Here is a 14,049-nt window from a genome sequence, read left to right on the forward strand (position 1 = left end):
TGAATAGAAAAAACCAGTTTTTCTAATGTCAATATAAACTTCAACAGAAGCAGTAGAATTATAAATTTAAAAAGCATAATTCATAAAGCACTGGTCTTATTAGATAGCAGTCAAGTAGTTACTATAGCCCACGTATATCAACCGTCAATGGTTTTAGTGATTTTTATTTCAATGCCAGAAAGTAGTGTGATTTAAGTAGCTAGAAGACATACAACTAGAATGTTCCTTAGAAGTTAAGGTGTTGAGACTTCTGCTCACCTGCTTAGGGCCTTCATCAGGAAAGACCTCGGGCTAGAACAACAGGAGAACCCTCAATGAGACGGATTGATAGAATAGTGGCAATAATAGACTCAAATATGCCATGTTATAGATGTTATACATAAGGTGGCCATGAATCAGAGCCTACTTGACAACAACTAACAACAAGACTATAAATAAACAATGCACATAATATTTTAATTTAAAAAGATGTAAACACAACTATTTCTAAGTTGCTATATCTTCATCTTCAAAGCAGAAACTGTATCATATACATAGGCCTTGAATCTTTCCAAAAGACTTCTGAAAATAAAGGATATTTTTCACACTGAAGAATGAATAAACAAAATGCGTATTAGTCTGAGAGAAACAGAAAAATACTACGAGGTAGTTCATCACTGAATCAGAAATACAGATGTTTAACAGGGATTTCTGTCACTATATGACACCCTCCCTACCCCCAATACGCTCAGTGAGTTAACTTGGGCAACAGAAGTAAACTTAAGGAAAAGAAATTAGGCCAAATCAACACAGTTGAAGTACAAGGAAATTCTAATATAAGTAGATTTGGGGCATAAATTATCTGCTTCACTTTCCACTATACAGAAAATTGAATGACTATTTCATTACCTCTGAGAGAATTCACGTACCTGTTTTCAGCGTTTAGGAACACTTTTTGCTTGTATTTAATTTTTTTTTTTTAATTTCACAGTTGCCTAATTCCAGTTTGTGGTGTATTTAAATTGAGGCTTGACCTAAATTACAGTGCAGAGATTTGAGTTCACATACAAAATATCTGAGAGGATATTCACCCAATTGATAAAAGCTCTAACTTTTGGGGAGTGAAATTGATGTAAATGGGTAAAATATCACTTTTTAATTTGTGCATTTTTATTCGAATTTTTTCGGATACCTTTTGTAATTAAAAAGAAAGTTTGTTTGCTTTCTGAATGTAGCCATAAGTTTCTTCCTTTTGAGTCCTGAAAATTTCTAGCCTAAGTTTCCTTTTCTTCTCTGGTATTCTGCCTTTTACTGTGGATGTGCATGGATGGCTGGAGGAAAAAATTAATTGACCTTTGCAGAGCTTCTGACATGAAAAGTAAAGGAGGTGGTGCCACATAAAAGAGACAAATTTAAACTTGATTTCTGGAGCTGGGGGTTCTAGTCTCTATTCAGCACTAACCAGTTGAGTAACAGTAAGCAAGGCAGTTAATTGCACCTGCCCTCAGTTTCCCCAAGTATACCACAATGGGCTTGAGTTACATTTTCTCTCTGGTCCTTTTGGGATTGATATTCTATCCTTCTATATACTTTTGTTTTCCTTAACGTGAACATGCATTTTTGTATGACTAAAGGGTTGGTTGGAAGGATGAAGGAATCAAGGCAATATTAAGCAAAACTGACCAATTCGCTTGGTAGGCCACAATTAACCTATCACACAGAACTGTCCAATCACCTGGGTGGGAGTTATAAGGCCATGGCTAGAAAGGCAACACATGAAAGGAATTAATCCATGGCAAAGTGAAACTGATTCAATGCCAACAAGTTTGGTTTTTGGTCACTATCTTGAAATTATTAAAAAAAATCTTTTTTTAATTAGGCTCCTTGAATTTTTATTTTGCACTGGCCTCAAAAATTATATAGCCAGCCCTGCATGTAAAAATTCTTCCCTTTGCTCTCTGAGTTTTACAGAGTAAAAAGATTAAAAGCATTTGAGGCTTTAACAATGACCAGACAAAGGGAATGGAACTTATCTTTAATAATACAGCTCCATATCAGAAACTTTAAACTGTTCAGTGTGACGGATCATTTTTACATAGCCTTTCTCACCATAGTCTTGTAACTCCCACTTAATGATTGTGTGGGACTATGCAAATAAGGTGCATGTGGCTCACCAAGGAGATTGGATAGCTTGCTAATAATGCAAATAAGGCACATGGCACGCATGTAGAGGTTGTTAGTTGTTAGGCACCATTGAGTTGGTTCCAACTTATAGGGACCTTATGTACAACAGAATGAAACACTGCACCATCCTGAGCCATTCTCAAAATTATTGCTATGCTTGAGCCCATGATTGCAGCCACTGCGTAAATCCATCTCATTGAGGCTCTCCCTCTTTTTTGCTGACCCTCTACTTTACCATGCATGATGTCCTTCTCCAGGGACTGGTTCCTCCTGATAATATGTCCAAAGCACATGAGCTGAAGTCTTGTCATCCTTGCTTCTAGGAAGTATTCTAGCTGTACTTCTTCCAAGACAGATTTGTTTGTTTTTCTGGCAATGTATGATATATTCAATCTTCTCTGCCAATACCATAATTCAAAGGCATCAATTCTTCTGTCTTCCTTATTCATTGTCCAGCTTTTGCATGCCTATGAGGCAATAGAAAATATCATGGCTTGAATCAGGTGTACCTTAGTCCTCAAAATGACATCTTTGCTTTTCAACACTTTAAAGATGTCTTTTACAGAAGCTTTGCCCAATGCAATACGTCATTTGATTTCTTGGCTGCTCCTTCCATGGGCATTGATTGTGGATCCAAATAAAATGAAATCCTTGACATTTTAAATCTTTTCTCCATTTATTATGATGTTGGTTATTGGTTCAGTTATGGGTATTTTTGTTTTCTGTATGTTGAGGTGTAAACCATACTGAAGGTGGTAGTCTTTGATCTTCATCAATAAGTCCTTCAAGTCCTCTTCATTTCAGCAAGCAAGCTTGTATCATCTACCTACTGCAGGTTGTCAATGAATCTTCCTCCAATCCTGATGCCTCATTCTTCTTCATATTGTCCAACTTCTGGAATTATTTGCTCAGCATACAGTTTGAATAAGTATGGTGGAAGGATACAACCCTGATGCTCACCTTTCCTTACTTTAAACCACACAGTATCCCCTTACTCTGTTCGATGGACTGCCTCTTGGTATATGTACAGGTTCTTCACAAGCACGATTAAGTATTCTGGAATTCCTATTTGTCATGGATTGAATTGTGTTCCCCCAAAATATGTGTCAACTTGGCTAGGCCCTAATTCCCAGTATTGTGATTGTCGACCATTTTGTCATCTGACTTAATTTTCCTATGTGTTGTAAATCCTACCTCTATGATGTTAATAAGGCAAGATTACAGGCAGTTATCTTAAAGAGGCAGGACTAAATCTATAAGGTTAGGTTGTGTCTCAACCTAATCTCTTTTGAGATATAAAAGAGATAAGCAAGCAGAGAGACGGGGATACTTTATACCACCAAGACAGCAATGCCAGGAGCAAAGCATGTCCTTTGGACCCATCATTCCTGTGCTGAGAAGCTCCTAGACCAGAGGAAGATTGATAACAAGGACCTTCGCGCAGAACTGACAGAGAAATAAAGCCTTCTCCTGGAGCTAGCAACCTGACTTCGGACTTCTAGCCTCCCAAACTGTAAGAAAATAAATTCCTCTTTGTTAAAGCCATCCACTTGTGGTATTTCTATTATAGCAGCACTAGATGACTAAGACACCATTCTTCACAATGTTATCCATAATTCGTTATGATCCATACAGTTGAGTACATTTGCAGTCAATAAAACACAGGTAAACATCTGCCTGGTATTCTCTGCTTTCAGTCAAGATCCATCTGACATCAGCAATAATATCTTTGTTTTATTGTGGGGGCAGAACCATGCAATAAGGTGTATGGAACCCTATCAAGGTGATGGATCAGTTTTGCCATTCTGCTAGGGTTAAAATAAGCTGTCCCAAAGGCTGAAAGGGGGGTCCTCACTACCACCAAGAAGAAGAGATGGAAGCAGAGTACTTCCTTTGGACCCATGGTCCCTGTACTGAGAACCAACTAGATTCAGGAAACACAGAGAGAGCTGTAACCGGAAATGCAGATGGTGCAAGGCAGCGAGAAGTGGCCACAGAGAAACGGCAGCAGCAGAACCAGGGGACTGGCACGAGACAGCAAAGTGGGCTTCTCAGCCCATGAAGCAAGGCTGTTGTAGTGGGTGTGTGGACCCACGGAGCTTGAGAGCTGAACACCTGTGGGCAGGAGGCTTCCTGGTGCGGTGGGGTACTTCTGGGCACTTGTCAGCAGAGCTAGGCTTGCCAACCCACGGAGCAAGAGAGCTGAAAGCCTTCAGGACAAGGCTTACTGGTGGAGTCGGGTATCCGCTTGGCACTTACTGATAGAGCTAAAGAGCTTTGTAACACTTGCCCCAGCAGGGCAAAGGATGGGTTGGCCCAAGAGGCCTGAGGGGCCGATGGTCAGGGAGAGGCCTGCCTCTGGGCACAGCTGAGAAGAGTCTGTCTTCATCAAAGAGCTGTATCCTGAGTCATCCCTGATGCTGAACTGTAACCTGTTACTTCCCTCATAAACCCCATTAACTGTGAATATGGCCTGTGAGTTCTGTGTAACCATTACAATGAATTACTGAACCCAGCAGAAATACAGCATGCTGTGAGAGGGACGGCTTCTGTCAGAATTGGTAAAATGGTTGGAGGGTGGAGGTATGTCTGACCTCTGCCTCATAGGAATCAGCCTTGGGCTGATGCTGATGGTAATTCTCCTCTTTCCCCTCGTGAAGTTAGAGGATGTCAGATGACTCTGCCACACCATTTTTACACCTGATCCAGGCTGACTACCTCTGTGCACTTTCTCCCTCCTCAGGGAACCCTGAAGGGAACTATAATACTCATAAACGTGTTGGGTGTTAGGTGCATATGCCATTGCTATGCCATTCAGTCTTCATGCATGGACTCCAGGAGTCAGTTAAGGTTTCTTTTTTTTTTTTAGGAAAGGGGGAGAATGTTGGCAAGGGATTTATAGCCTTGCTGACACATCCCTATCTTATTTTCTATTTACATATGGGCCTGCTGGCTTCACACACTGCCCTTCCTCGCACCAGTCCACACCTTTTCATTTTTAAGTGGCAACCATAGGCTGTTGAACAATAAGCAGTTTTCTAAGGTTCAGTGGGCCTTGGGATTTGAGCAGATTTTCAAAGCACCTTTTCTGCAGTTGGTCATTAAAGCCCAGAGCCTCGAGTCTTAAAGAGGAGATTTGTTGCTGCCCTTGGAGGGAATTGGGGCTGAAGTTGGGGAGCACAGCTTGTACCCCTGGCTCTTAGGCTGAGAATCAATATTTCCATTGTACATTTTTGTCTTGCTTTTCCCAACATCTTTTACCAGAAGATACCATCTGTACCATCACCATTAATATGTGAAAAAGAGCAGGCAGAATCTGTTACAGCTTCTTTGTGGCTCAGTATTCCCATCTCCAGAAGAGAACTATCTGAAATCTTTCTTGCCCTTTTTTTAAAATTGGGCTTTCTGTGAAAGTTTACAGGTAAAGTTAATTTCTCATTCAAAAAGTTGTATACATATTGTCATTGATGTTAGTTGCAATCCCCACAACGTGACAGCACACTCTCCCTTTCCACCCCAGGTTCCCTGCATCCATTTGACCAGTTCCTGTCCCTGCCTTCTCATCCTGCTTTTGGACAGGAGCTGCCCGTTTGGTTTCATATATCCGATTGAACTAAGAAACACATTCCTCACATGTATTATTTTTTGTTTTATAGTCTTGTCTAATCTGTGTCTGAAGAGTGGGCTTCAGGAAAGGTTTCAGTTCTGGGTTAATGGTGTGTCCGGTGGCTATAGTTTCAAGGGTTCCTCCAGTCTCTGTCAGGCCATTAAGTCTGGTTCTTTTTACGTGAATTTGAATTCTGTTCTATATTTTTCTGCTGTTCTGCCTGGGAGTCTGTTGTATTCCCTGTCAGGGTGGTCATTGGTGGTAGCTGGGCACCATCTAGTTCTTCTGGTCTCAGGCTAGTGGAGTCTCTGGTTCACGTGATCCTTTAGTCCTTTGGGCTAATATTTTTCTTGTGCCTTTGGTTTTCTTCATTCTCCTTTGCTCCAAGTGGGATGGGACTAATGGATGTATTTTAGATGGCTGCTTGCAAGTTTTAAGACCTCAGATGCTACTCACTAAAGCGGGATGTAGAACATTTTCTTAATAAACTTCGTTATGCCATTTGACCTAGATGCCCACCTAAAACTACGGTACCCAGGCTCAGAGTTTTTAGATGCAATCCATAAATCTACTCGGATTAATTTAAGCAGAAAAGAGATATATTAAAGGATATTTGGGAGTTCACAATGGTATTAGGAAGGTTAGAGAAACAGTCTCAAAACTAAGTTTCCATGAAAACATCCAAAATGCAGCAGCAGAATTGGCCTGATGAAGAAACCTCTACTACTAATGTCACTACTGCAAAGTGCAAACACCAGAAATTACACTTCACTGCAACCACTGCTGGTCCCAGCACCAAGGCCACTTCTTCATTGGAAACCTGGCCGTACAATCACTGTGGGGCTGAGGGACTGCTGTCTCCCTCTACCACCTATTCCATAAAAAACAGAAGCACCATGCACAGGTTGCTTCCTAACATTGCTCACTTCTAAGTCAGAATCCTCATGTGGGTAGGTCAGATTGGCAGAACCAATTTAGGCAATTTCCTGTGTCCTGTAAGACAGGCTGGGAGACTGAGTTCTGTCTTGTATGTCACAGAGACATTGAACGTATATTCATCTCTGATACCATAACTAAATGACTGATATAAGGGGGGTGCACATTACACAATGGCTATATGCTCTGCTCTGTAGATACAGTAGGACTAGAAAAAAAAATGGGAAGATAAAGCAAAGAGTCGGGGCAGTGGTGGTTCAGATGAAGACCCCAGTTCAGTTCCTGGCCAGTGCACCTCACTTGTGGCCACCAACCATATGTCAGTGGAGGCTGTGTGTTGCTATGATATTGAACAAGTTTCAGCAGAGATCCAGACTAAGATGGACTAGGAAGAAAGGCCTGGAGATCTACTTCTGAAAATCAGCCAGTGAAAATCTTAAAGATCAAAAGGGCCCAATCAACTGATCATGAGGATAGTACAGGACCAAGCAGCATTTAGTTCCTTTGTTTATAGGGTCACCATGAATCTGGGCTAACTCGACATCAACTAACAACAACAAAGGTAAGAGTATGTGGAAATAAGAACAATTTCATGGGCTAGGCTTATTGGTATTAACTAGAAGAAAAAGTTATTATTTCAAGTTAGATGCTGAGGCAGTAGGATGGAAGGGTGAAAAAAGATTACCGGCTAATTTTAACATTGCTCACAACAGGCAACTGATAGGCAGTATCCAGAAAGAAGGGGGCTAAGGTTAGTATGAAAGGTATTATAATAAATATAACCATAGAACAAAAATTCAAACTTTCCTAAGCACCAAAAGACAGAGTACTCAATCAAATAAAACAGACCACATAAGCGAAAAAACATGCACATGAATGTATAATTTACATAGCATAAGTCAGTATGATAGAACAGAGGTCAAACATATAGATTACTGTACAAATAAGTATAAAACCAAAAACCAAACCCAGTGCCGTCGAGTCGATTCCGACTCATAGCGACCCTATAGGACAGAGTAGAACTGCCTGATAGAGTTTCCAAGGAGTGCCTGGTGGATTCAAACTGCTGACCCTTTGGTTAATAGCCGTAGTTCTTAACCACTACGCCACCAGGGTTTCCCAGATAAGTATAAAAAAGGCTTAAATCACCTATAGAAAGAAAAGGATATTTGAGTTGGCTAATGAAGCAAAATCCACACTATCTGTTTTCAAAAGCACATCCAAAATAATACAAACGACAGTTCATAATGCTAAAGGCTATAATTCAGAATAAAAATAAGGTAGCTGTTAGTATTTAGGTACCTAATACATGAAAACATTTTCATTAACACACAAACAATAGGAGATGCTACGAAAAATAGGCAAATGCACATATAATAGGAGTCTTTAAAACACTCCTCTCAATCTAAGAGTATGTGGGGGGAAAAAATCAAGAACAGATAACTTAAAAAATGTAATCTGTAAGGTAGATTATGTTTATATATATTAATTATGTAATAAATAGGTAGACTATATATATACATCTTTGAAACCTCATAAGTAGAAAAAAATACCTTCGGTGTTAGTTTCCTGTGACTGTTTAACAAATTACCACAAACTGTGTGGCTCAAAATAGCAGAAATTTATTCTCTTGCGGCTTTGAAGGCCAGAACAGTATACCACTCTCTGCTCCACCTTCACAGGGTTTTCTCCTCTGTGTGTGTCATGTCCCTCTGCCTCTCTCTTAAAAGGACATTTGTCTTAGGCTGGGGTCTCTAGAGAAGCAAAACCAGTGAAGCATGTATACATCTATCTACCGATCGACCGACTGACCGACCGATCGACCGATCTATCTATCTATCTATCACCTCTCTCTCTCTCTTTATCTGGAGAGAGAGAGAGAGTTATCCCATGGAAAAGGCTCCAGCGCTTTTAGAGGTTGGCAAGTCCCAAGTCCATGGGTCAGGTGTCAGGTGTCAGGCTGGAGGCTTCTCCTGACTCAAGTACCTGCAGGGGTTGATGAAACCAAGATTGGCAGGTCAGATGGCAGACCACTAGCTCATAGGCTGTTGAGACCAATGAATCCCAAGATTGGCAGGTAAACTGCTAGCTCAAGTCCCAAGAAATTCAGGTCAGATGACGATGAGCCGGATGCAGGGTGCAGAATCCAGAGCAAGAGCCTTGCTGGAACATCCGTTTATATACTGGAGGGAGGCCACACCTCCAAAGAAATTCTCTTTCAACTGATTGGCTGCTCATAGCAGATATCATCATGGAGTTGATTACATCATTATATGACTGCCAAATTACATCATTACATAATTGCCAAACTACTGAGAATAACGGCCCAGCCAAGTTGACACCCAACCTTAACTATCACAGTCCATGCTTTGTCAACGTGGCACCTGTACACATCTCTTTAAATTATAAAGTCATAACCCGTTGGTGTCAGTCGATTCCAACTCATAGCAACCCTATAGGAGAGAGTAGGACTGGACAGAGTAGGATTTCCAAGGAGCAGCTGGTAAATTCAAACTGCTGACCTTTTGGTTAGCAGCTGAGCTCTTAACCACTGTACCACTAGGGCATGGAAGCAGCAGTCAAGAAATCAGATAATGAATTGCATTGAGCAAATCTTCTGCAAAAGACCTCTTTAAAGTGTTAAAAAGAAAAGATATCACTTTAAGGGCTAAGGTGTGCCTGACCCAAGCCATGGTGTTTTCAGTTGCCTCACATGCATGTTAAAGATGGACAATGAATAAGGAAGACCAAAGAATAATTGAAGCCTTTGAATTATGATACTGGCGAGGACTACTGAATATTTCTCAGACTGCCAGAAGAACGAACAAATCTGTCTTGGAAGAAGTACAGACAGAACGCTCCTTAAAAGCAAGGAAGACAAGACATTGTATCACATACTTTGGACATGTTATCAGGAGGGACCAGACCCTTTAGAAGGACATCATGCTTGGTAAAGTAGAGGATCAACGAAAAAGAGGAAGACCCTCAAAAAGATAGATTGACACACTGGCTGCAAAAATTGGCTCAAGCATAACAACGATTATGAGGCTGGCACAGGACTGCGCAGTGTTTCGTTCTGTTGTACACAGGATCACTATGAGTCGGAACTAACTTGACAGCACCTAACAACAACGTAAAGTAATACTTGTGTTTAACATGATACAACTAACATGTGTACAACTGAAAACACACTAGCCCACCCCATTCACATCTTATATTTTATAAGTGAAGAAAGCAAAAATATTTGATGCACACAGATAAGAAAGAAATAGGCATAATAGTAACAATCCTTATTTCTGCAACTGGTCATGCGATCATAGCAGGTATTTAGAACTACCTTGTTCCATCACCCTTTCCATATTACCTTTATGATCAGCAAGCACCTCAGCTGGTCAGGGTTCTTTGCCTGGTGGCGTGACAAAAACCTTCATTCCTGAAGTCATGTTGGAATTTGGTTGCTGTAGTTTTCCATTGACTTTAATCACAGGGCATGGTAGTACTAAGAAGTGTCCTAAAGGATCTCCTGTTGTCTTAGTCATCTAGTGCAGCTATAGCAAAAATACCACAAGTGGATGGCTTTAACAAAGAGAAATTTATTCTCTCACAGTCTAGTAGGCTACACGTCCATATTCAGGGCACCAGTCCAAGGGGGAAGGCTCTTTGCTGGCCCTTGCGGGGAAGGTTCTTGTCATCAGTCTTCCCTTGGTCTAGGAGTTTCTCTGAGCAGGAACCCAGGTCCAAAGGATGCTATCTGCTCCTGGTGCTACTTCTTGGTGGTATGAGGTTCCACTCCTCTACGCTCGCTTCCCTGCCTTATATCTCAAAAGAGATTGGCTTAAGACACAATCCAATCTTGTAGATTAAATCCTACTTCATTAATATAATTGCCACTAATTCACTCTCATCAGCATCACAGAGATAGGATTTATGTCACATAGGAAAATCACTTTAGATGACAAAATGGTGGAAAATCACACTATCGGGAATCATGGCCTAGCCAAATTGATACACATATCTTTGAGGGACACAATTAAATCTATGGCATTCTACCCTTTAAAATGTCCTTGCCACGTGTAAAACATATTCACCCCATTGTATCATGGAAAAAGTCTTAAAGCAACTCCAAGTTCAAAATTCAAGAAATCCTCTTTATCTGTATACAAATTACCTACTTCCAAACTACAGTGGTGGAACAGGCACAAGCTAGACATTTCCATTACAAATGGAGAAATTGGAAGGAAAGAAGTCATAACAGGCACCAAGCAAGACATCAGAACACGTTACATTAGCCCTCAAAGCTTGATAATAATTCTCTGTTTTCTGAGACCATTCACACAATGGTCCTGCTCTCCAGACTCTATGTACTGGCCACAATCTCTGGATTCTGAGTGGAGGCCCTGTAGCCCTGGGGTTTGGCCCCGCCTTTCAGGCCCACTGGGATGGCAACTCTGCTCCCTCAGGTTTAGACGCACCATTCTCCTAGTCCCTCTGAGAGGTGACTCCACCCTTAGAAACTTCAGAGGTTGAAGTCATACCTTCTGAGACTAAGGCAGCTTGGCTTCCTGTGTTCTTTGTCCCTTCACCTTCTGCTTCCTGGTTCCTTGGCTTCTAGGCTCTTTGGGCCTCACCAACTCTGTCTGTCCTGCTGGGGCAAGTGTTCCAAAGCTCTGCAGCTCCACTGATAAATGCCTGGAGGCACCCCACTCCACCAGTAAACTTTGGCCAGAAGGTACTCAGCTCTCTTACTCCACAGATCTGAAAGCCTAACTCCACTGATAAGTGGCGGAAGGCACCCTGCTCTGCCAGGAGGCTTCCTTCACAAAGGCACTCAGCTCTCTTGATCCATGGGTAGGCTCCAGTGCCATCCTGTGCTGGTTCCCTGGTTCTGCTGCTGCTGTTTCTCTGCTTCTGCCAGTTCTCTGCTGCTGCTTCTCGCTGTCTGCACTGTCTCCAGTGTAGCCAAGAAAAAAAAAAGAACCAAACCCGTTGCAGTCGAGTTGATTCTAACTCATAGCAACCCTATAGGACAGAGTAGAACTGCCCCATAGAATTTCCAAGGAGCACCTGGTAGATTCCTGTGTAACAGCTTTCCTCATTTCCTTCTGAGTCCTCTATCCATTCAGTTTCAAAACCACTTCCACAGGTATTGGTTAGAGTAGCACCCAATTCCTGGTACCAAATTCTATCCTAGTTATCTAGTGCTGCTATAGCAGAAATACCACAAGCGGATGGCTTTAACAAACAGAAGTTTATCCTCTCAAACTTTAATAGGCTAGAAGTCTAAATTCATGGCTTTAGCTCCAGGTGAAGGCTTGCTCTCTCTGTCAGCTCTAGAGGAAGTTCCTTGTCCTCAGACTTCCCCTGGTCTAGGAGCTTCTCAGTGCAGAGACTCCAGGTCCAAAGGATGTGGTCTTCTCCTGGCACCACTTTCTTGGTGGTATCAGGTCCCCATGTCTCTCTGTTCACTTCTCTCTTTTATATCTCAAAAGAGATTGACACAATCTAATCTTGTAGATTGAGTCCTGCCTCATTAACATGTCTGCTGCTAATCCCACCTCATCAACATCATAGAGATAGGATTTACAACACATAGGAAAATCACATCAGATGACAAAATGGTGGACAATCACACAATATTGGGAATCATGGCCTAGCCAAGTTGACAGACATTTTTTGGGAACACAATTCAATCCACGACACCTGGCAAAATTATATACTGTTGTGGATTGAATTATGTCCCCCTGAAACTATGTGTATCAATTGGGCTGGCCCATGATTCTCAGTATTGTATGATTTTCCTGTATGTTGTAAATCTTGCCTCTGTGATGTTAATGAGGAAGGATGGGTGGCAGTTGTGTTAGTGAGGCAAGACTCAATGTACAAGATTGTATTGTGTCTTGAGGCAATCTCTTGAGACACAAAAGAAAGAAGCAGGCAGAGAGATGGGGGACCTCATACCACCAAGAAAGCAGCACCAGGAGCAGAGGGTGTCCTTTGGACATGGGGTCCCTGTGCCTGAGAAGTTCCTCTACCAGGGGAAGATTGAGGACAAGGACCCTCCTCCAGAGCGGACAGAGAGAGAAAACCTTCCCCTGGAGCCAAAGCCCTGAATTTGGACTTTTAGCCTACTCTACTGTGAGGAAATAAACTTCTCTTTGTTGAAGCCATACATTTGTGGTATTTCTGTCATAGCAGCAGTAGATAACTAACACTTACCCTTTGGCCCAGAAATCCCACTTTCAGGAATCTATCCCATGGAAATACTAGCCGAAAAAAAAAAAAAAAAAAACCACAAGGCAATTGAATGCTATCCTGTTTGTAATAGCAAAGACTGTAAACCCTTAAATTTTCCTCAGTAGAGCACTGGTCGAATAAACCTTGCTACACCCACATTATACAGTAATTTTGTTGTTGTTAGTTACTGTAGAGTTCCAACTCTATGGTGACCTTATTTCTCATACAATCGAACGAAACATTGCCTGGTCCTGCACTATCTTCATGATTGTTGGTGTGTTTGAGTCTATTATGGCTATTGTATCAATCCATCACATGGAGGGTTTTCCTTATTTTCACTGACCCTATACTTTACCAGACATGATGTTTTTTTCTAGTGATTGGTCTTTCCTGATGGCACTGATGGCACATCCAAAGTAAATGAGCCAAAGTCTCATCATCCTCACTTCTAAGGTACATTCTGGCTGTATTTCTTCTCAGACTGAGTGTTATACAGCTCTATAAAGGAATGAGGAACAGAACTATATAGTGGTACAGAATGATCTTCAGGATATAGTGTTAAGCGAAAAAGCAAAGGGGATCAAAGTGTTTATGGCATGCTACCTTTCATCTAACAAATTCACCAAATATACACAAGGTTTTATTTTAAAAATGGAATTATAACCCCAAAACTTAAAAAATGTGATTACCTGTGGGGAAGGGAAGGAGCAGTGTGGAGAGGGCAGGACTCCTGTGACTATACCTGTCTTGCAGATTTGACTTTGGAACCATGTACATATGTTTACATAATTATAAAAATTTTAAATGAAAAAAGAAATCATTAAAGAGCTGAAAGTGAAACAAAACGAAGTGTATACTGAGCTGGTGACAAGGCCACACAGTGTGGAATTCTTTCAAATGACTTTATAACCCAATAATTTGATAGTACATTCCTAGAGGGCATACTCTAAGGACAAAAATTCATGGAAAAAAATTTGATTTCTCTTTTTGTTGTTGTTCAGTTAGCATATTGGCATTGCTTGTGTTGTGTGTGTACTGTGGGACAAAGCAAAGAAACAATTGTGTGGTCTTGCTGGGAACTAGATTTCCCACATGGCAGAAAAGAGAAA

The sequence above is a fragment of the Elephas maximus genome, chromosome 1 (genome assembly GCF_024166365.1).
Source record: "Elephas maximus indicus isolate mEleMax1 chromosome 1, mEleMax1 primary haplotype, whole genome shotgun sequence".
Taxonomy (NCBI): domain Eukaryota; kingdom Metazoa; phylum Chordata; class Mammalia; order Proboscidea; family Elephantidae; genus Elephas; species Elephas maximus.